The sequence below is a fragment of the Rhinolophus hipposideros genome (genome assembly GCF_964194185.1).
Source record: "Rhinolophus hipposideros genome assembly, chromosome: 2".
Lineage (NCBI taxonomy): Eukaryota > Metazoa > Chordata > Mammalia > Chiroptera > Rhinolophidae > Rhinolophus > Rhinolophus hipposideros.
In genome coordinates this window covers 61,317,076-61,341,669 of record NC_138048.1, presented here as the reverse complement: position 1 = coordinate 61,341,669, position 24,594 = coordinate 61,317,076, and the positions used below count along the sequence as shown (strand labels likewise).

Genomic DNA, 24,594 nt, shown 5'->3' with positions numbered 1-24,594 from the left:
TCTTTAATAATTATAGATTACTAATATGTACATTTACAAACTGGAGAAATACCTACCAATTTACTATCAGGATTATGGAACATTGACTTTTTAGGTTTCTATGTTTTAGTCCACACACACACACACACACACACACACACACACACACTTAATAGGTGATGGCCTATTGGACGGAGCTGGCCACCCTCCACGGCCGGGGTAAGCAAGACGGAGGGTGTGAAATGATCTCTTTCAAGACCAAAGTTCGTGGGTGGCCTGAGTAGGGACACCAGCTCCACTGGCATAGGCAACATAAAGCAAGCAGAAGCAAAGGCACAGACGAGTGCAGGGGGTGACCCACTGGATGTGTCTAAGAAACCAAGAAGCTTAGCTCCAAACCTTCCCCTCTGCTCTGAACCCTCGGTGTTTCTCACATAGTTTACATGGAAGTGAAACCTACATGGATCTGTTCCTGATGTGTCTTTTTCCTTTTCTTTGACTTCACTCAACATCTCACAAAACCTCCCATGTACCAAGTGCTAAGGAAATAAAGAGATGAAAATTACTCAGTCTGTGAATCTAAAAAGATTTCAAAATAGAAATACGGAAGGAAAAAAAAAAAAAAAAAAAACAACGAAACAACCCTGAGAAGCCCCCTCGTGGGTATCTCGGGTTTTTCGTAATGTAGTTGATGTCTCACCCTGTACCGTACCTTCTGCCTGTGTGTAGGACAGGGTTTTGCTACCTCAGCACTCCTGGCATTTTGGACCAGACAATTCTTTGTTGTAGGGGCTTCCTGGGCACTGGGGGATGTTTAGCAGTTTCCTTGGCCTCTACCCACTTCGTGCCAGCAGCACCTCCTCCCCAGGTATGACAATTGACAATGTCTCCAGACATTGTCACATACACCCTGGGGGGCAAAGTCACCGGGGTGAGCGTCAGTGATTTGTGATACCCTCCTGAGCGTCTCTGCAGGCAAATCACTCACTGTGCATGGCACCTGCTCCTGTGTGTCTCCTTTCTTGGTCAGATTGAAAAGTCTAGGATAGGAATCACATTTATAATGAAAACTACCGTAGATTGTTTAAATAAGTTCATTAAGCAGAACAGCAATTCCAAATCAGAAATGTGAGCAGCGAACAAGCCACAAACAGTGCAACATTAGTAATCTATTAGACATTAATCAAGCCTGCCTATAATTTTTACTTCTCTTTTTGACTTCTGTACAAAAAAGTAGCCTTAATTGCCATAATTTCTTTGTAACTAAATTACTTTAAAACGTATGCAGCTTCTGTGGAGTACAGCATAGGGAATAGAGTCAATGGAACTGTAACAGCTGTATACGATGTCAGAGGGGTAGTAGTGGGGGTGAGGGGATATTACTTTGTGAGGGTGTCAATGTCTAACTATTACATTGTTTTGTACACCTGAAACTAATATATATATAAAAAAAAAACTGTATTCAGCTTCATTCTGGAGTAACACACGGAAAAGGTACACTTAAAACTATTAAGCCTTTGGGTTCCCAGGTCTGCTTCCAAGCCTAGACATACGTCATGTAAACCGTATGGTCTGAAAAAAATACAAGTAAGAAGAACCTGTCCTACCTACCTGGGAAACTATGTTTAAAACATGCCAGGTATCTTCATTTCTCTGTTTCTTGTATAAGAGGGTACTACTCCTTGTCAGGCAAAGTTCTAATCAGGTAAAATCTAACAGTTTGGCATGGTAGGACCTCTGCCTCCAAGCATTACGTTGGTATGGGCTTACGAGCTGAAGGAAACCAGGCAGACCCTCCCAGCCACCTGCCCCAGAATTAGAGAAACACATGTGCAGACAGAGGACAGAGAACGGACTTGGAGAATGTGGAGGACTACTCCTTTCTGTCTACAGGATGGTGAACAGAACATCTGGAATGGAGGTGTGGTCTTTTCTGTTCTGGACTAGTGGGTGGACCCGTGGTCATTGAGTTCAGGAGGCCATGGATGGCGGGCACTCCAGCAATGCTGGTTGCAGGATGCTAAATAAGTTCATTCTAGCCCAAGCGACCTCCGGTTTAGTTACCTACTTGTCACAGCCACAGGAAGAGGTTCCTGGCAACTGACCCTCAGACCCAGAGAGGTCAGGGCTTTATTTAGTCCAAACATGAACTTAAGGAGGTAAAGCCTGACTTTGGGACTTCTCTAACAACCTCTGCTCTCACTTAACCCCTCACACCACCTCTTCCTTTCCCTCCTTTGTGTTTCTTAGTAATTCATTTCTTTACTTTTTCTCTTCTCCGTTCTTCCATCTCTTTCTTTTTCTAATCCTCTCTTCTCCAAAGCTGTAGTTTTCTTCCTTGAAGCGTAGTAAAAGATGAAGAAATGCAGCTGGGAGTGGAAAATGAATACTGCATTCTAGATTCCATTTCCTTCTACACAAGTTATACTTCCTACTGTGTTTCCCCGAAAATAAGACCAAGCCGGACCATCTGCTCTAATGCATCTTTTGGAGCAAAAATTAATATAAGACCCATTCTTATTTTAATATAAGACCCGGTCTTTATAATATATAATATACTATAATATAATACCCGGTCTTATATTAACTTTTGCTCCAAAAGATGCATTAGAGCAGACGGTCCGGCTGGGTCTTATTTTCGGGGAATCACAGTAAATGTGCTTACTCAGAGCTAGGACACAGCTCAGTATCTGGTGATGTGGGATACAGATGCAAGGAAGAAGGCAGAGAAGAAAAAAATAGTAAAGATGGCCAGGTGGGAAGGTTTAGTAAACATCTTTCAAATATTATTATATAATACTGTGTCATCTGATTTGCTTATAAACACATAAATAATAAAACAAAGTCCTAACATGGATTTAGTTTTGTAAACAATGCAGAGGGGTTAGTATGTGTCCCAATCCCCAGTAACTCCTATCTGTACACTGCGCTGTGAACCCATGTTCACAATGACAGCCCTGAAGCATCACAAGATCCTGAATTATCAGAGAGGCAGTTATGCCCACTGAACTGTACTTATTAAGAGAATAAAATGAACTAACACACTTCTGCAACAGCAAGGATTGAAACAAAGGGGTTTCTGGTCACTGAGCCAGGAAATTCAATAAACTGGTATACTCTATTCTCTAAACAATCTTCTTAATTAAGGATTTGCTACATTACTTAAAGAAATAAATGCATGTGAACTTTTAAAACTTAAATCTCTAAAAGGACAAGATACTCAAGAGAGAGTCAGGGCTTGGAGAAGAGCAAAGTAAACGGAGAGCAAAAGGAGAATCTAGATACGCGATGATCCAGCAATTCCACTTCTGGGTATATGCCCGAAAGATCGGAGAGCAGGTCTCGAAGAGAAAGCTGTACACCCTGTTCACAGCAGCATTAGTCACAACAGCCAAAAGGTGGAAGCAACACAAGTGGCCCCGATGAACGGATGAACAAGATGTAGTATGTATACATACACTGGAGTATGATTCAGCCTTAAAGCATAAGGAAATCCATACTACAACACTGATGAAACTTGAAGACGTTATGCTAAGTGAAATAAGCCAGTCACAAAAAGACAAATACTCTCTGATTCCACTTATGGAAGGCACCTAGAGTAGTCAAATTCCAAGAGACAGAAAGTAGGATGGTATTTCCAGGGGGTAGGGGATAAGAGGGAATAAGGAGTTCTTTAACGGATACAGAGTTTCAGTTTTGCAGGATGAAAGAGTTCTGGAGATGGATGGTGGTGATGACTGCACAACAATATGAATGTAGTTGATACCACAAAACTGTACACTTAAAAATGGTTATGATGGTAAATTTTATGTTATGTGCATTTTACCACAATTTTTAAAAGTAAAAAAATAATTAGCATAATTAACTCGACAACCAATCCAATTTTTAAAGGGGTGTGGCTATACAAGGGTAACATGAAAGAGCCTTGTAATGATGGAAATAGCTGTAACTTTACTGTATCTTTGTTATGATACTATACTATTATTTTGCAACTATAGTTGTCATTGGGGGAAAGTAGGTAAAAAATACATGGGATCTCTCTATATTTTGTTAATGCACTTTTGGTGGGAATGTAAATTGGTGCAGCCACTATGGAACACAGTATGGAGGTTACTCAAAAAATTAAAAATAGAACTACCTTATGACCCAGCAACTCCACTTCTGGGTATTTATCCAAAGAAAATGAAAACACAAATTCAAAAAGATATATGCACCCCCTATGTTCATTGCACCATTATTTACAATAGCCAAGATACAGAAACAACCAAAGTGTAACATCGATGAATAAATGGGTAAAGAAAATGTGGTATGTGTATACAATGCAATATTATTCAGCCATAAAAAATAATGAAATATTGCCATTTGTGACAACATGCGTGGACCTTGAGGGCATTATGCTAAGTGAAATAAGTCAGACAGAGAAAGACAGATACCATATGATCTCACTTATATTTGAAATCTGAAAAAAAAGAAAAAAAAAAGCCAAGCCACCAACAGATTGGTGGCTGCCAGAGGTAGAGGGTAGAGGTTGGACGGAATGGGTAAAGGGAGTCAAAAGGTACAAACTTCCAATTATAAAATAAATAAGTCATGAGATGTAATGTACAGCATGGCAATTATAGTTAATGATACTGTATTGCATTTGAAAGTTGCTAAGAGAGTAAATTCTACAAGCTCTCATCACAATAAAAATAATCTGTAACTACGTATGGAGGCAGATGTTAACTAGCCTTATTATGGTGATCATTTTGCAATATACAAATGACAAATCATTATGTTGTACACCTGAAACTAATATAATGGTGTATGTCAATTATACCTCAAAAAACTGCATATTAATATAATTTGTCAAAATAAAATATATAATTTAAAACAAGAAAAAAACCCACAGAAGTGATGTAATACCCTTTTCAGTGTATTTTATCAAGAAGTACATGCTATTGATATATCTCGTTATAGATGAGGTTAAATTTGAACACTTGTTTAATGCAATATCTAAGTTTCTCCACTGTAAAGTTAGTATTTTTCTCTCTGAAATTATTATCTTGGGAAGAGATATTTTGAAACTATGCAAATGTCCTTTTCTTACCATACTTTCACCTACTAATTTTAGCACGCATATGTGCAACTGGTCTGCAACAATCATTACTCTGGTGTTTACCAAACACTGATTTTCTACTTCCATCATTCCTTCTATAATCATTAATCAGACTTCTGTGTAAGTAAGAGCTGCTCCTTCTCCCTCTTTTTATTTATTCAATTATTTAAGCATTGACTCATAGAAATTTATTCTATTATGTGGAGTGTAATCTATTATTATCATTATTTATTTTGTTGCTCAAATTATCCCAGACTTAGCTCTCGGGAGCTTCTTCAAATCAGCACAGGCATCCTTTCAACATGCCCCTGTCTTTTTTTGAAGACTTTCTGGCACCATAAGATGTTACTGGCTTATCTTGTACTTCCCCTTGCCCCAGTCCAGGAATCAGCCATTTCTCCAAGGAGCCCTAGTTCCTTTTCTTAAGAAATTATACACATTCTTAGCTTGTTCTTAAAATATTCCTATAAAATAGAATCTTAGTTTGCTAATAACTCATTCACTCACAAAACTCACCCATAGCAACATGAAGACTAAATCTCATTACACTACTTAGCACCTATTTAAAAAATAACATTTAAAACAAATTTCAGAAACCCATTAATTTATCTGGAGACCTTTCCAAAGGAGCTGAAATCACTTTCTTAGCAATGAAACTGATTTTACAACACTAAGATCACAAAACCCAACTGTGTTCAGTAAGTAAAAATGAATTTCATACATCTTGTTTCAGGGAACCTGATTCAACACTTTCAGCTGTTTCTCAACTAAAGATCAATCAAAACCACTAAATGAGTAACTTCCACTATTCTTTTAAAGTCTTGGTTCATAATTTTTCTGATTGTTCTTCCCCTTTGGAAGTTTCACAACGCCTTGTGAGAGACACTAAAAAAGATTTATGTTCTCATCCTAGTTCTTTGGCTAAAAAAAAAAAAAAAAAAAAAGGAACAGAAGAGTTAATTACTGTCTCAAGCTCATTTAACAAGATAGGAGTCAGTTCTAGGACCCAGACCTTGTGATATCTTGTGTTCTTGCTTCACAAGGATACTCATTACTTCATTAATAAGGTTTAGATAATGCTCTTAATTTACACTGACATTTTCTGCCATTAACTTCAGCTAAAATTCCAATTTGTAACATAGTGTAACTACATAGCAGATATATTTCCTTGAAGGAGTTTTTTTCTTTTGATTGCAGAGCACAAAAGGAAGAAAAAAAGACCCAAACCAATGTGGAAAATAATTTATATGCCGGGTTAAGTGACTATGCACTTTTTTAAACTTTTTTTTTTTTAAGGATCAGTTGTGTATTTTAATTCTTAAAAAAGATCCTTTGGAGGGAAATACGCTTTTTGCTTTTACAGATAGTTTTATGACTGTTAAATGTGTGTCCCCATGACACATAAAGTATCCTGCTGCCAGAAAATGCAAAGTAATTTTAAAATTAGCCTAAGCAAAATATAATTAAAAAGGTAAATCTACTGGAAAAAACACTGAGTGGCCTAAGGGAAATTGCATCCACAGTTCAGTTCTTTGATTTTATATAGTGAATCACAGTTATGTTTATTTTATTGCCAAGGGCATTCATTATATTAAAAGTAATGTTAAATGTGGTTATTCAGCTGTTTCTGCAATGTGCATTATTTACCAAGTTGAATAGCATATCATAAACTAAAAACAAGAAAACACACATTTATTATTGTGTTTCCCCGAAAATAAGACCTAGCTGGACCATCAGCTCTAATGCGTCTTTTGGAGCAAAAATTAACATAAGACCCGGTCTTATTTTACTATAAGTAAAAGTCTTAAGTAATAAGTCTTATAGTAAAATAAGACCGGGTCTTATACTAATTTTTGCTCCAAAAGACGCATTGGAGCTGGTGGTCCGGCTAGGTCTTATTTTCGGGGAAACAGTGTATAACCAGTATTCTTGCGGCTTCCACTGGCAGTCAATATGCCAATATTTTTGTACTTCTATCTATGAGAAGGTTGTAGTTCATATATAGTCCATTGTGTTGAAGTCCCCAATCAGAAATCTATGAAAGATCCTAGTTTCTTCATTGTTCAAATTGTATAACCTTCTTTAGTGCAGTGAAACATATTAATGTAAAGCAAAACCCTAGTGAGACAGAAAACTAGAAGTACGGTTTATTTACTCATGTACCAAATATTTATTGAACATCTACCATGTAAATCAGATGCCATGGGGAAATGAAAAGAAATATAATATGTAGTCATGCTTCAAGGAGCTTCCAGTCAAACTGGAAGAAGAAGATAAAAAATAAAGTAAAAACAAATAAAAGCTGAGTAAAACTATAAGAACATATACAAGGGTATTTATTCACCAAGCAGTGAAATAGGATTCCAGGCTTCACTGGAGGATTTCATAAGACTATCAAAAGATATGGACCTGTGGAGTACAGACAAATTAGAATGTCTCTAGACCTGTTTCAGAGCAGGAATGTGACCGTTTGGCATTTGGGGTTCAAAGAGTCCACCAAGAGCAGAGGATTTGTGAAGAAGCTGGAGGATGGACAAGGCCCGCGTGCTTTTGTTTTGGTAATAACAGTGACCCACTGACGATTACCCAGACGGCAAGTAATAACAGGAAAAGGATTTTAGAGGCTATGGGAAAGAGGTGCGGATGGACTGGAAAGAGAAGGAATGTGGATTCAGAGGAGGCTACTATGGATTTCCAAGCATCATATCCTGATGTAACATGGTAGAGAAAGAAACCCAGGAGCCGCTCCTAGGAAGGTGCAGATTTGGGGGTTCAGGGTAAGCAGTGGAGAGTCAAATGCACCTGGATTTGAATCTCAACTCTGCTACTTACCTATTAGGTTTTTGACCTTTATCAAATTGTTAATATCCCTGTGTTTTCCATTTCCTCAGGGTAAAGGTGGTTAGTGATATCTGCCTTTTAAAGCACTAACTCAATGTCTGGCACACTATAAACATTCTAGTGCTGCTGTTACTTACACACAGGAGGGCTGCCTGGAGGTCTGCAAGCCACTCCGGGGCTTTCTGGACAGCCAGCGGGCTGGCCCTGCCAAGCCCATGACCCCCAGTCCTGAGTCACCAAAGGCCGTGAGGCACTCACCTTACTGCCTCCGCGGAGCCCAGAAACGTCTCTCTGACCACAGTTCTTGGCCAGCCTGCCTTCATCGCTGACCCCCAAGCCCTACAACCTGCTTTCATCCCTTTTCAAACTAACATTTACTGAGCCCTAATTAACATAGGGACATGGGGTCAAAACAACAAGCAGACAGACAGCCTCCCCACCCTTACTGAGCTTCCACTCGAGGAGGGGACAAATAGTTGAACCAATACTCACACAAAAAGTGCATAATTACAAACCATCAAGAACAACAGGCAAAAAGTGATAGGGAGAAATAGCAAAAATCAGTGATTAGAAACTGCACGTGGAATATGTGATTTGGGCGGGGATGGAGTGGGAGGAAAGGTGTCAGGAATGACATCCCTGAGAAAGTGACAATGTGTGGTACATGTTGCTCAGGACCGAGTGGGAGCTAAACAAGCCACGAAGGGGAAGAGCCAGAGCAGCTGGCAATGATGAGCCAGAGGGAAAACGGTAAAAGATGAGGGAGTGGAGGCCAGACGTTGCAGGACCCAGAGGCCATGCTAAGGAACGGGCTTTTTTATCTTACACAGTAGAATGCCATTGCAGTTTTAGGGGAAGGTGACATGACGAGCTTTGCTTTTCACTCCCATTTCTGTCTGTTACTCTCACAGTGTATCAGGCACAGATAAACCGAATCTGAAACACTAAACAGACTTCAGCAATCAGGCTACCACCCCTCCTGCTCCAGTCAGGACTTACTCAAACAGATGAGAGTGGGAATGGAGAAGGTAGAAGAAAGCGCCACAGACCAAACCATACTGAGCAGGAGCCCTTCATCAACAGGCTTCTACAGTCTGCCCTGCTCGGGCCACATGCTAACGACCTCAAGTCTGGGCGGCTGGTACAGTGAGGCCTGCCTTACAAATAACATCTCTAAAAGTGTTATGAACCAACAATAGAGAAGGCGTTCGCCACACTTGCCAATTTACAGCACCCAATCTGAAGAGAGAGATCATGAAGGCTCTCTCTCTACTTTTTAAAACCATGTTTAGTCCTACTTGAAGCCAAGTCTTCTGGTTTAAAGGAACAATATATGAAACAATTCTTGTGTATTTTAATAACTACCAGTGAACAACTAGGGGGAACGAGAAGAAATATAAAATGCATCCCTCTAACAATCCAGCCTGTGTCACACAAACTCCATAAACATGACAAGTGTTATGCTATGGGGTATACACTACGGAGAGTGTAGGAACTGAGAGAAAAAGAGGGCTGGAAGGGCTTAGAAAAAGCTCCACAGAAAGCGTGGGATGCTAACTGAAGAAGAGCTGAGATGGGGGCAAGAGAACGTGAAGCGGCATGGCGTGTACACAAATCGAGAGGTGGAAGAAATGTGGGCTGTCTGAGGGGTGGCGGGGTGACCAGCCAGATGGGAGCAGAGCATTCTCCTGTGACTGAGACCAGTCTCAACACCCAGATACTCCGGAAAGAAGCAACACCCTTCCCTTGCCTTGGGAGACTGGATACATTAGGGCCACTCTGCTGAATAAACTGGCACAATGGAACTCCTTGAACTTTGTAGACATGGAAAATTCCAGTTGGGAAAGAGCCCCTTCTAGGGCCAGAGAATTCAGAAACATCCTAATAAGTAAGTCTGGCTGGGGAAAAAAAAAAAAAAAAAGGCAGAGAATGAGAACTCTCTCAGCTCTGCAGTTCCTTTTAAGTGGCCAAATAAGGGTTTCATGGAGCGAATATATCTACCTTTTTCCACTCAATCTGGAAAGTCCCACTTACCCACCAGGAGCTTTTCTGCAGAGCTGGTTTTAATACAGTAATTGGTTAGAAAAGGGACAGCTGAGGGAGTCCTCTCCTACGGACGGGTCACTGAGGGTGAGATGAAATATGAAAACCATATGTTCAGAAAGGAAAAGATGGCTGCTGACAGAGCAGAGACTCAACCAGTACGTTTTAAGTGTCTGCACTCTGCAGCACAGGAAAACACCAAAAGAGCAGCTTGATGGAGGGAAAGATACATAAATGGGAAAGTGGCTGACTATGGATCATTACAAGGTGAGGAAGCTGTATGAGAACCACCCCTTTTTTATCTAAAGATGGATGAGGAGGAGGTGGAGGAGGATGGATTTCTTTATCGCAAGCCTTGACCTGATGGGCATTTTATGAGCCCATCTCAGCCTCCTGCTTTTCTCTGCAAAAATCAATAGTGCATGAGTTGAGTTACCAGATTGGACAACAGATTTCTAAAACTGCAATTAGAGAAAATTTGAGAACAAAGAAACTCCCTATGGAAGGCAGCACAAGTAGAGACCAGAAGGTGAGGAGTCGGGCGCAGTGTCATGCCATTCCCCTAGACACAGCTGCACAGTTCTGCAGCCGCCGAGGAAGTTCTCAGCCGCCGTTCACTCAGTGGACAGATAGTCCTGACAGACTAAGGCTAAAGGAAACAGTGTAAGGCATCTGTCACATTCATCTATTGATCTGGGGATGAAAAGTTCAGAAATTCACAAGGAAAAGATGCTAACCAGTCAACCTAATCTAAGGAAAAGAAGATCTTGAAACATCTGATGCATCTGTGCTTAGCACAGGGGCTCAGCAGGGACTCAGTTGATGTTTACAGAATTTTTAAAAATATATCTTTGTTAAAAGTTATTTTTGCAGGAAACCATGCCAGTACATGGTTCAAGAACCTCGTTTTCAAATTTATACAGACCAATATGGCATTCTAGAACTCTTTTTGATGAATCAGTTTTTTATTAGTCAATAATAAAACATTCTAAATATTAATGAAATACAATTTAAAATCAAATTATTCATATTTATATGTGAGAATTTATATTTCCCAATAAAAGAAAATATATTCATCGTTTTATTCTTCATGTCTCTTCATGTCTCTTGGACCTGGGGTTAGGCCTGCCAATTTCAAAATCAGTACCACTGAGAAAATCCAAAGAGTTAGGGTTAAGAGTAACACATTTAGTATTGACAGCGAGATAGCATCTCTACTTAACTATCATGCATTTAACTACTCCTGAGTGGGGCAAGGAGGCTGAGAGAGGGGGCTTTGTCCTTGGACCACCTCTTCCTCACAATGACTGGGTTGTGAAATATACTGAGGGAGTCACTCGGTGGTTGACACTAAACAGTAAAGAGGACAAAAGGGGTCCAGATTACAATGAGACTATAAATGTGCTAGTTACCAGTTTATTGCCGCTCAACTGCAAATTTCCCCTTCAATATATGTTCTGCCATAGCAGACAGAATTCCTTTAAGCATGCAGGGAGCATGACGCTAAGTTTTCTCAGTAAAGAGACACTTCTCACTCGAGGGACATTGCGGGAGAAAGAGGCTCTCCTGCTGCTTGGGACGCATGTGAAGGGTTAAGGAATAAGGAAATCCGTCAGAGCTCTGCCCCAACCGTGTACCCAAAATATGTGGTTCCTTGGCAACCCTGCAATCCTGGCCTGGTGATAACTGTTCCATGGCCCTCTCCACACGGAAATCAGCCTTCGAAAGCCTTCTGCCTACATCACGCCCTCCGGCCCACCCAAGCTTCTGCCCCGCTATACACCCACACCTTTATCTGCGGGTTGCCCATCCTCCCTCAGAGGGCTGCTTCCTGCTTGTCAAGCAACTGCGGACCAGCACAGCCAGGGCAAAGCAGCAGACTTCTCTGCTATCCTGTGGGCTGAACTACACTTTCTCCAACAAGGTCTGAACCCCAGCACTGGGAGAGGGGACCTCCTTCCACCTTTGTCTTTCCTGAGTATTCTCCCTCAGCCCTGGGGAACCATAGAGTTTCATTACATCTTAGAGTCACTTATTTCTTAGAGCGTAATAATACTTTATATTAAACTTCCTCTCTGTAATCCACTGTGTGGTTTCCATCTCTTGATTGGATTCACACTGATTCAATGACCGAGGTGAAGGTGTGGGATTTCCTGTTGGTGGTACTTGCCTGATTTGTCTACTGAGAAAATATAAGCATTATATTAAGAAATTAAGTAGATTATATATTTGGAACTTAGACTAATAGACATGAAATGTTATATATTAAAATGCTAGTAATTCTTTAGAAGTTTAAAATTGGACAAACTGACAAACAATTAAGTTAAATAATAATAAGGGGAAGATTTTAGAAGAATGCATCCTAAAACCTGTTTTTAAACGAACATTGTCTTTGCTACTTGAATATTTCTATCTCAATAATTAATGTCAAAAATAACTAAGAAAAACAAAGAGAGCTTACTGAATCCCCTTGAGTGTTCTCTTCCAAAAGAATGATACATAAAAGTATGAAACTAAAAGTGCTTTCCCTGAAAAAACAAGCAGGCAAAAAATTCAGAACCAGCCTTCGTAACCAACCAACATAATCTTAATTCCAGACTGAAAAGATTCAGGGTAGGGTGGGAGTAACCTTCAGTCGCTTTATGAATGAGAGCAGAGCGTCCTGGCTGCCACAGTACAGTACAGGGTTTTCCCTAGAGCCTCGGACACAACTGCCGAGGGAGACAACAGTGGAGAGGCACAAAAAGGAAGGCTGTAAAGCATGTGGAACATAAAAGGGGGGATCAGCCACATTCCAGAAAAGAAATCCTGATTCCAGGTGAAGTTCAGGACAAACCTGGAACCTATGACAGCCATTCGGCCCTGTGATGAGCACCGGGGAGCGTTACAGCTGTTTGCCCCCGTCGGTAATGTACGAGGACAGCAGGTGCCTGTGTGGCGTTACTCCACGGTTCATCAACAAGTTGTGGGAATATGGTAAGATTTTCAAGGCCAAATGAGATTTCTATGCGTTTGATGAGTTATTGTTTTGTTTTTTATTTTTTATGTTTTTAAATCATCACTTGAAAACATAAAGGAAAAAAGGTTCCACCAGCACAAGTATGACCCTATAGAGAAACAAAGCCACAGGCCCTCAGGGGACAGGCTGTGATATGAAAAAAAAAAAAACCACTTCCAGGGACACCAGCCCCACAACGAGGATGAAACACATCCAGGTGCAGTTATTCTGGGCTAATCTCAGCAAATAACCATCCTGGGAATTGTCTAACTGTGCAGATGGCTGGCTCAGAGAGTTCCCCAGCTGCTCTTGAAAGAGACACACCAACTGTGGAATACGTTTTTTTAAATGTTGCTAATAACCAAATAGGATTTTAGTGAATCCTTTGCAGACCATGAACCTAAAATGTCAGGTGAGATCTTTTTGATGGTTTCAAAGAGCTTAATGACGCTTTTATTGTTTCTGTCTGGAATAAAATCAGGCCACATTCTACTCAAAACAAGTATCTCTTAGAGTTCACTGATTAATACTGATAATTCAGAAAATCTCTAGTTTTCCCATAAAACCTCAAAAGATTACAAAATGATATGAAGGCAGAAAGCATTTTCTTTTATAGCAAACATTTTTATGAGTCCACAGGGAAACAAAAAAGATGTATTTATATACTGTACTGCCTGAGGAAACTAATTAAACTCATTTCAAAAGTATTCATTTTACTGTTTGGTCGATGTGATGGTTAATTTTATGTGCCAACTTGGAGTGTGTTTCGGACGAGATTAACATTTAAATGGGTGAATTCTGGGTAAAGCAGATTGCCCTCCATAGTCTGGGTGGGTCTCAACCAATCAGGTGAAGGCCTGACTAGAACAAAAAGACCAGCCTCCCTGACTAAGAGGGAATTCTCCAGCAGACTGTCTTTGGACTTCATTGCACCATTGGCTCTCCTGGGTCTCTAGCCTGCCAGCCCACATTGCAGGTTTTGGACTCACCAGCCCCCATAACTGTGTGAGCCAAGTCCTTGTAATAAATTTCTTTCTATATACACAAACATCCTACAGTTCTGTTTCTCTGCAGAACTGTGACTAATACAATAGGACTCATTTTACCTGCAATGGTGATAAGATATTGCCATGGCAATAAAATCGTATATGCCCAACTTTAACTTCCACTAATAGGGAAAATAATATTCCCAACTCTCTAGTCCAGTGCTCTTTTTCCTTGATGAGACCATCCCTAAAAAGGGATCTTCTACCTCATCTTCAACTGTCCCTGAGGCCAGCTGGTAAGAAGTAGCACAAGAAGTCCCAATCTTCCTTCTTTTAAGGCAAGCATACATGAATATTATATATATTTTAATTGATTAGATTATATAGCTAGATCTATTTTAATTCCCTTATCACAAAATGATGGAATTCACATATATCAATGAGTTATTTTCTTCAGGTCTTTCTATCGGGTTTTCTTATAAATACCATCTGAATGATTTTTTTCCCCCACTTGCTTTAGTTACCAATACTTTTATCAGGTTGATAGAAAAGTAACAACTGCAGTTTTTGCAATTATTATTAACATTTTAAACCACAATTACTTTTGCACCAACCTAATATGTAGTTTCTTAAATATTTTAAAATATTGATTTCTTTTTCCCATCCACCGAACAATAAAAGGAATACTTTATGCAATTTCATTCTGGTTATGACACGGAATAAAGACAAACTGCATTCTGAGTCTTACGTTCCAATTCAATGTTACAAAATCAAAGTAAAATTATGTTAAGTACCTCAAATATTTTTCAGTTATTTCATTCATTTTCAATTACTTCCTTTAGGTATTTTGAGCTTCGAAACTGGGGTTCATAGGATTCTGGTCCAAATTTTGCAAATCTTTTCTAGTTACTCGATCAACCCAGGATCATCATTAGACAATGACTGCCATTTCTATCTTGGATCACAGTCCAGAAATAACTATTGTAATACAGTGTGGTGTGTGGTAAATGTTGTTAACAGGATGACATAGAATACAGAGGAGGAGCAGAGAAACAGGAGAGAAATCAGTCACGGGGGGCAGGAAACACACGTAAATGGTGATGCCTGAGCTCAGTCTGGTGGCTAGAGGCTTGGTGGGGCTGGAACACCAAGGTCCAGAAAGGGGAAAGTTCAATACCCACTTTCTTGACACCAACAAGGAATCTCATGAAATCTGTATTAGCCTTCTGCAATTGCCGTAACAAAGTACCACATTTCTGGTGACTTAAAACAACAGAAATGCATTCTCTCCGAGTTCTGGATGCCAGAAGTCTGCCCTCAAGGTATCAGCAGGGCCAGCCTCCCTCCAGGGGCTCCAGGGGAGAATCCTTCCTTGCCTCTCCCAACTTAGCCTATGGCAACCGAACTCCAATCTCTGCCTCTATCTTCACAAGGCCTTTTCTTTTATCCCTTCTCTTCTGACTCTTATAAGGCATCTGTCACTCGATGTAGGGCCCACCTGGATAATCCAGGCTGATCTCACCACCTTAAGTTATTTCTGCAAAGTTTTTCAACAAATCATTCGTATCAGCATCCCCAACAGGCTAAAAAAATTACACTTACGGCGTTCGCATATTCAACCTATTCCCATCTAGTCTGCTTTTCACATTTTAAAAATAATTGTTATGAACTATTTGTCTCACACAAAGGCATAAAGAAAAACATAATGAGCACCCATGTACTGACCACCAAGTTTAAAAGAGTGAAACTAACATGATAGTTGAAGCCTCTGGGTAACATTCCCAACCTTCAGCTCATCCTCTATTCCATCACCGCAAGAGGTAAACTCTATCTTGAATTTTTACCTAATTATTTTTCATTATATCCCTGGGCTTTGTATGTCTAGACTAAAATATTTTCTTTTTGGTATATTACATACCACCAAACCAACTCTCACTATACAATAACCAATAATGATCGTGGTACTTCAAAAAAACAAAAACCACAAAAACAAAATCCAGAATCTGCAACCTCAGAAAAATATTCCCATGATGTTATTTCGAACCTAAGTCACTGAACATGAGTTAAGTTTTTCACATTTTTATTTCAAAATAAATCAACATGCCATTTGACATGCACACAAATCCTATAGAGAAATGTGACAAAAATAAAGCAGCATATCTAATATTTGCCTTCATGTAAAAGCTTTTATCTAGACTAGAAAAGAAGATCTACAATATGTAGAAAGTTGAAACAAAAGACAAATGAGACTATTAAAGAACTAACTGTGCCATTACTTTTTGGATAGAATTATAAAAATAGAAGTTGAAAGAAACACAAGATTACTTAAAGAGAGTATTCCTTCTCTGAACATGGCTGAAACAGCAGTGTCTTGATTCCTGCCTCATCTCAGATTTGTTCAGGAAGTAGAAGTTAGGAAAACCTTATGCAGTCATAAAATAATGGACAAGCACAAAAGGGACCATAAATAACACGAGTAGAAACATTTAATGAAATAACCCTATTCATTAGTCTTAGTGAGCTTGTATTATAATTCGTTACCAGAGAGTGCCAAAAGGAAACTTCCAGTTGTGATCCTATCTGGAGAAAAGACACAGTAGACAATTCATACCAGAATATAAAACAGTAATTAAGCCAACCAATATTTATTGAGCACTTCCTAAGTGCCAGGGATAGAGCTATGTGGGGTGGGGAAGGGAGAGGTACAAAGCTTAATCCCTGGAATATAATATGGCCTGCCTTAGAGCCAGAAGCCGAAACAATTTAAATTTCAAATAATACTTCCTGAATTAAGAAAATAACTAAATGAACACCAAAACAATTAAAGGAACAAAACTGGATGAAGTAATTTAGTCTCCCGTTTTATTTATATATTGAGAAATATTAGGGTTACATTAAAAGGATGCAAATAATTATTCAGATATTTGAATATATCCAGACTTGAAAATATCCAAGAAGTATTAGCAGTATTTTTCCTGATATTGCCTACCATGTAAACATGGTCTTAGAGGCTGTATGTACAATAAATTAATGAAACAAAGAAGCTCAGCTATTAAAAGCACTGTAATTTTAAATGGTGGTAGTATCCAGATTTTAATGATTACTTTAAAGATTCACCATCAGAAATCTATCTTAAAGTAGTTCAATTAAAGTGACTTAATGTTTATGAAAGCACTTGCTAGAAAGTGGAATCTTAATAAAACTTAATACAACAGCAGCAATTAACCCCATTTAGAGCAATAAAGTTCACTCTTTATATTTGAAACTATAGGAGCACAGAGTTTTACTGACTGAAAAAAACCTTGGAAATGATCTTATCTAACCCCTTAATTTTAAAAAAGGGAAGAAACTACGGCCCAATGACTTAGCTAGCTAGCAGTAGAGCCAGGATTAAAATTCAAGCCTCCTGACATGAGACTAGTGTTCTTGCAAATTCTTTTGTTGAGCTAAAATTATGGAAAAAGAAAAAAAAAAAGAAAAAGAAAGGATCCAGCAAAAGCTTTGTTTTCACTAAAAAGCCCTGGACTCTGAGGCAGCAGGCCAAATCCTCACTCCAGCTCTCACTAATTACAGCCGTAGGCAAGTCACCAAAACTCTCTGGAATTCAGTTTTTATAGATAAACTGAGATGGTTACACTGGGTCAGTGATTCTCAATATTGGCTGTGCAGTAGTATCCTCTGAGTGGCTTTTTACAAAATGCCTACGTCTTATGCCCCAAGGTCCTGTTTTAAAGGATCTGGGATGGTGCCCTGGCATCCATATTTTTTTTAAAGTTTCCCAAGTGATTGCAATGTGCAACCAAGATTGAGATCCACTGGAGCAAACAATTTTAAGGCGCCTTTTTATCAGTTAAAATTCTAACTCATTTTTCCTTGTTTTGGCTGTAGTCATTTGGCTGTGGGTTAACTAATGGGTAGGTTAGACACAATAAATACATACAAATGCAGAAAAAAAAAACACTGTCTCCTTTGACGTTCATGGTGTGGGTAGATTCTGTACCATAATTCCTGAGTACGTATTGAGGCCTGTCCTGGAGAAGCATCTTCTCCTTCCCTGACAGATTCTTCTATATGGAGGGAGCTCCATTAGTATCAAACTCTTGGCCTTTCTTCCCTCTAAAGAAGAAATACAATAGCTGATCAGTTGGCAAATTTGGAAGAATAAACTACACGTGCTTGACTCTGCTCCCTCCTCTTGCCTTTTGGGAAGGAGCCAATCGCAGAGAACACAGTGCTGACCTAGTTGTCTAAGGAGTCTCTGCATTGGGACGCATCTCAGTTCAGGGCTACTAGGACTGGGGGAATAAGCCTTCTAATGCTGAGGTAAGAATCTGGAAGCTCACCTGCCAGCAAAAATAAGCTACATCCTCCAACTTATATTTTATTAGAAAGAGGGCGATATTTTGATTCTCAAATACTTATTCTTTTCTTATTTCTCAACTGATTTGGAACTCAGTGAAAGAAGAAGAATGCTATTTATTGGGTCCATTCATATCTCAACACGGCTTACTCTGTATTAGATAATACTACAGAAATACAAAGGTGCTGTGCTTTGTGTTGTTTGGCGATATTCAGAGTGAGTGAATGAACAAATAAACAATATTACAGTTGTTACAGGCTGAATGTTTGTGTACCCCTAAAGTTCATATGTTCACATTCTAATGCCCAGTGTAAATGTATGAGAAGGCAGAGCTTTGAGAAGTAATTAGGTCATGAGGGTGGGTAATGAATGGGATTGGTGCCTTTACATGAAGAGACCAGAGAAATGATCTCTCTCTCCACCATCTGAGAATTCGGAAAGAAAGTGGCCATCTATAAACAGGAAGAGGGCCCTCGCCAGAACATGACTGTGCTGGCACTGTGATCTTGGCCTTCTAACTTCCAGAACTATGAGAAATAAATATCTGTTGTTTAAGCCACCCAGCATATGGCATAATTTTTATAGCAGCCCTAGGTGACTAAGACAAGAGTAGAGATAGAATGTCATGTCCACTCAAGGATTATATTTTAAGCAAAGGAAGTCTTATCCATCTTGCCTTAATGCAGGGTTTCTCAACTTTGTCATTATTAACATTTTAGGCCAGATAATTCTTTTTTTAAAAACCACTTTCTTGAGGTATTACTGACATACAAAAAGCTGCACATAGTTAATTTTTACAACTTAATGAGTTAGGAGGTATGCATACACCTGTGAAACTATTACCACAGTCCATTTCATAACATACCCATCACCCCCAAAAGTTTGAGCTGGATAATTCTTATTGTGGAAGGCTGCCCTTTGCATTCTAGGAAGTTTAGCAGCATTTCTGTCCTTTATTCATTAGTTGTGAATAGCAATGCTCCAGTTGTAACAACAAAAAATATCGCCACACATTGCCAAATGTTCCCTAAGATGCAAAACCACCCACTGCTGAGAACCACTGCCTTAATTTGATATGCAAGTACAGGAAAGTAAAAGTGACTATCTGTTGAAAAAGCAAAACACAGAATCACAGCCAGAAAGGTCTTTAGAACTCAGCTAGTACAACACTGCATTTTTAGATGAGAAACCAGTTACGGAAATATTAATATTTATTATTAGTCATTTATTGAAGAACAGCCTCTTACTTTTAAAATCAGCAACCTTGTTAATAAAAATGCAAATAGAAAAATAACCTAAGAATCTCCCAGTTGTTTTTTCCTCATGAAAACAGTAGTATTATTTCTGGAATTGTAATATATCACTTTAAAATACGTGCAATATGTTTCCACCAGTTTCTGTCCTTATAAGACCTGAGAGAAATTTTTAGAAGCCATGCCCACTACTAAAGGTAAAAACCATGGTTCTTACCAAATGTGTATCACCAAAAATAAATAAAGACTTACAAGAACGGCCATTGATGCGGCACAAATGAAGGAACTGAAATATTAAGAAAAAATACAGAATCTATCCTGTATTACTTGGCAAAGAAACAAACACCCAAGATATTAACACAGTCTTGCCTTCTGCAGCCTGTCCTCCACAGTTAAACTTCCTCAAGAAGATCATTCTAAACCACAAATGTGATGTTTCTCTCAGACTGGCTTCAAATCCTTACATGGTTCACGACATCCATCATCTTCAAGATTAGAAACCAAACTTCCTCCAACGGTATGCAAGGCCTTCCATGATTTTGCTCCCACCCCCCTCTCCAGCGTCATCTCCCTTTCTTCTCCCACACATACCCTACATTCCAGCCATTCTGTACTTGAAGACCTCTAAAAACACCCAAGAAACTATGGTTTATAAGAACAGCAAAAGTGAAATCAGTACAACTGTGTGAAATACTTGGTTACAACCCATCCTTCAGGAGTCAGTTCTAGTATTTTCCTTTTCATCTTCCTTCATTCAAGAAGTCTTCCCTGATCCCTAAGTCTAAGTTATTTAATACTCTACTTTTGTGCTCTCACAGCAGCATCCTGGATATATTTTTATATAGCATATTCACTTGACTGCAGTTTTCTATTTACTTGTCTATCTCTATCTGTTTCTCCTATGACTATGAGCTCCTAAGGATAGGACTATGCCTATTATCTGCATACGAAGGTCTGACAATAAAGTTCGCGAACTTGCCACCATGCCCTTACACTGGCAGCGCTGCACAAACAGCTCAATAAGGTTTCATAACCTTGGTATATCCGTGTCTCACAGCTGTGTTTGTGTTGACATGTGGCAGTGTCTTGCTGAGTAGCATTCATTATTGTTGTTGCATGTTTTCATGTGCCTTCGCAAGAACATCTGAGCTTGAATTAGAGCAGCGAACAAACATTAAATTTCCTGTTAAACTTGGCAAGAGTGGAAGTGAAATCAGGGACATGTTAGTCCACATTTATAGGGATAATGCCATGAAGAAAATGGTAGTGTACAAATGGATTAAACGTTTTGCTGAGGGGAGAGAAGGTGTCACTGATGAAGAGAGGTCAGGGCAGCCAGTAACAAGCAGAACTGACGAAAACATTGCAAAAATTCATGCAATTGTGTGTCAAAATCATCAGCTGGCTGTGAGAAGCATAGCAGACCAAGCAAACATCGACAGAGAAACAGTCAGGAAAATCTTAACTGAAAATCTTGGCATGAGAACGGTGTGTGCAGAAGCGGTCCTGAAGGAGCTCTTCAATCACACAACGCACCAGCTCACACAGCACTGTCTGTGAGGGAGTTTTTAGCCAGTAAACAAATAAGAATATTGGAACACTCTCCCTACTCACCTGATCTGGCCCCCAATGACTTCTTTCTTTACCTGAAGATAAAAGAAATATTGAAAGGAAGACATTTTGATGACATTTAGGACATCAAGGGTAATACGATGACAGCTCTGATGGCCATTCCAGAAAAAGAGTTCCAGAATTGTTTTGAAGGGTGGACTACGTACAGGCATCGGTACATAACTTCCCAAGGGGAGGACTTCGAAGGTGACCGTAGTGATATTCAGCAATGGGGTATGTAGCACTTTTTCTAGGATGAGTTTGCGAACTTAATTGGCAGACCTTGTATGCTCTGCAGGAAGCACAACTGCCTAACAGAGGAGGCATTCGGTACATGTTTGAATGCCTACAGATGTGCATAGACTGCATTTTATGACACAGGTTCATACCTGTCTGCAGAAAACCTTACTGAATGAAAACATTATAATAAAATAAAGCTTGAAATAAAACCCCAACATTTAAATTACATTAAAGATTTTCAGAAAGGACTGTGACCTAACAAAATAGCTTTAAATTTAGTTTTAAAACTATTCTCCTGGTGTGATTTAAGAATAACAAAATTTAAAACCAGTATTATTACACTAAATGGAATCTTTAAAATAATAAATCAGTTCTAGAAAAACAGCACAGCTGAATGTTGTATTCTGCCAAGTTCGGTCATTTTAAAATAATGGTATCTCAAGAACCACGCTCTACCATGTTATCCCATTATTGAAAGGGTACTTCATCTTAAGAATTCCTCTGCAAACGACTTTACCCCTTTACAGACAATGGTAATGACTTCTGTAAATCTCTCCTTGGTCCCTATGTTGAAAGAGAAGAGTTGGATGCTAAAGCAAATTCATTTTTCTTAACACATGATCTATCCTCCAGACTTTCGAAACGTTAAAGGTTCTTCCAATGATTCTTTAATGGACATAATTAAAACAACATAGGGATGGCAGCTTATGTTATTTGGCTACTTCTGTCACAGCTCATAAATTATTGCACGTTTGCCCTACATCTGAGCTAGTCTCTCCTAAATCAAGAATATATGAAGATTTCAAGAAACAAACAAAAGGTTAAAGACCAAGAAACTACCTTTTTTTCTACCTTACAACTTTATTTACAATGCAACAAAATGAAAACTCAATGGAGAAAGGGGAAGGCAGGAATAGGGCCTAAAGAAATAATGGCAACAGGCTCAGCTTCATTCTGATTTGAATAGATGACCCACTGCCAGATCACTCTATTTTACTGAATAACGGAACCAAGTGGATTACACTAAATCAGATAATTTTTTTTGTTTCTTTCCTGTATCTGATTTGATTAATGAAATAAGACATTATAATAAGCTGTCTTCTTCTGGTTAACACATTTGCAGTTCATGGTCCCCACTCTTAGCCGGGCCTGTGTCAAAGCCCCAGAGGCCAATACCCAGTCCAATTCCTGTATCATGGGCCTCCAGGAAATTTGCCTTTTCATGTGGCTATACATGAAAATATTTTTTCTTATTGCTATATTTAATCCAAAAATTTATCTGGGTTTGCAACAGAAGAGGACATTCCTTTATTTTCTCATTCCATTATCTCACCTGGAAATTTTATTATTATAAGTTATTCTTTAATGTGTCATCTTAACATTTTAAGACTTCACTAATGTCCCCTGAAAATAAAAGTATTAACTACTTTCTAAGCAGATTTTCTCCCTCTTCCCACCATCAATGTCTGTTGATACTAATGACTAGTTTACTACTTTACATTAGTCACCAAATGTCAAATCTGAACAGCGTGCCACATCTAGTTACTATGCAAATGTCAAAATGAACTGAAAAGTGTTTAAATGCTTATGAAGTTTTGAATTAGGCTTCCAATTAATCTGATTCTGAATTTGTCATAAAAGTATATCACTAATCTTTTTTCAGTTTTGTGTCTTTTGGTTGTATCTGCATTTTTTTTTACAATTTTGGTACTTTTAGAAACATGAAACTAAGTTTTATAAAGTGTCTTACAAATATCCTATACTTGTTCATTTAATAACACCAATATAGATTACTTGAGATGTGTGATAATTAAGGGACAAAGGGTAATTTAGCAAGTATAAATATGTACATTTCAGTCTAATGGGGGTATATATAATGGAAGATATACATATGTAAGATTATGTAATTCCTGGAAAGAGCAAAATTTTGAAAATTTATTCATTTGTGCATTCAATAAATATATATTATAGGCCAGACACTGTATTATTAAATGGTAACCATTCAGTGGGGGACAGATAAGATCCCTTTGCCTTTATAATGTTTGCATTCCAGTGGGAGAAGACAGACAATATAGTAAACAAATAGACATGCAAAGCAAATAAACAGAGATTGTGATTGTAACTAGAAGGAAATAAGCATGATTCTGATACAAAGAATAGGGAGAGCCTACTCTAACAGGATGGTCAGGAAAGGCTTCTGTGAAGAGGCAGTATTTAAGAAGACACTTGAAGGACAGGAAGGGTATTTACTAGAAGCTTACAGCATGGGAGCCTGGAGGGAGGAAGGGGCTAAGATACCATAGGATTTGAGAATATTCAAAGTAGAGACAACAGCAATAACAGTGGTTTACAACAAGAAAGAATTTTATGTGTTCTACACACTGAATTAAGGCTAGTTTGATGGGAGAGGAGTGAGGAGGGAGAGTGTAATGAGATCTGTGAGGCTGGAAAAGTAACAAGGAAAAGAAAGTCATGATTCCAGCCTGTATAAAAAAGTAAGGCCCAACAATATGCTATCTACAACAAACCCACTTTAAACATTAATACATAAACTGGTTAAAAGTAAAAGGATAAAGAAAATATACCAAAGGAAAGATGAAGTGACTATATTAATAAAAAAGTAGAGTTCAGAATAAGGGCTATTATGAAGGAAAAGAAGGATATTACATAATGTCCCTTACATAAAAGGGCCAATTGACCAAGAAGATATAATAATCCTAAATACTTTGTATAAACCTGAAAACAGAGCTTCAAAATACATGAAGGAATATCAAATCTCTCCGAACTCATCACATAGTCAATGAAAATCTAATCCAAATCCCAGGAGATTTTATGTTTTGTTTTATTTTGTTTTGTTTTATAAATTAAGAAGCTGATTCTAAAATGTATATGGAAAGGCCAAGGAATTACAATAGCCAAAACAATTTTGGAAAAGAACAATAAAGTCGGAGGACTCAAACTACCTGATTTCCAGGCTTACAACATAGTAATCAAGACACTATGACACTAGGGAAAGGACAGGCAATAGATCAGTGGAAGAGAATTTACAGTCAGAACATTTTTTTTTTTTTTTTGAAAACTTAATTGTATGTTTTATTGCATTTCACTTCATTACTGTTTACAGATATTGCATTTTCAACAAATTGAAGGTTTGTGGTAACCCTGTGACCAGCAAGACTGTTGGC

At 38.6% G+C, this 24,594-nt stretch overlaps 1 protein-coding gene across 1 annotated transcript in view; it reads right to left on the bottom strand.

The window, feature by feature from the left end:
- LOC308503483 (UPF0524 protein C3orf70 homolog) overlaps positions 1-24,594 on the bottom strand; it is a 52,729-nt gene that overhangs the window by 5,329 nt on the left and 22,806 nt on the right. The window lies entirely within an intron of this gene.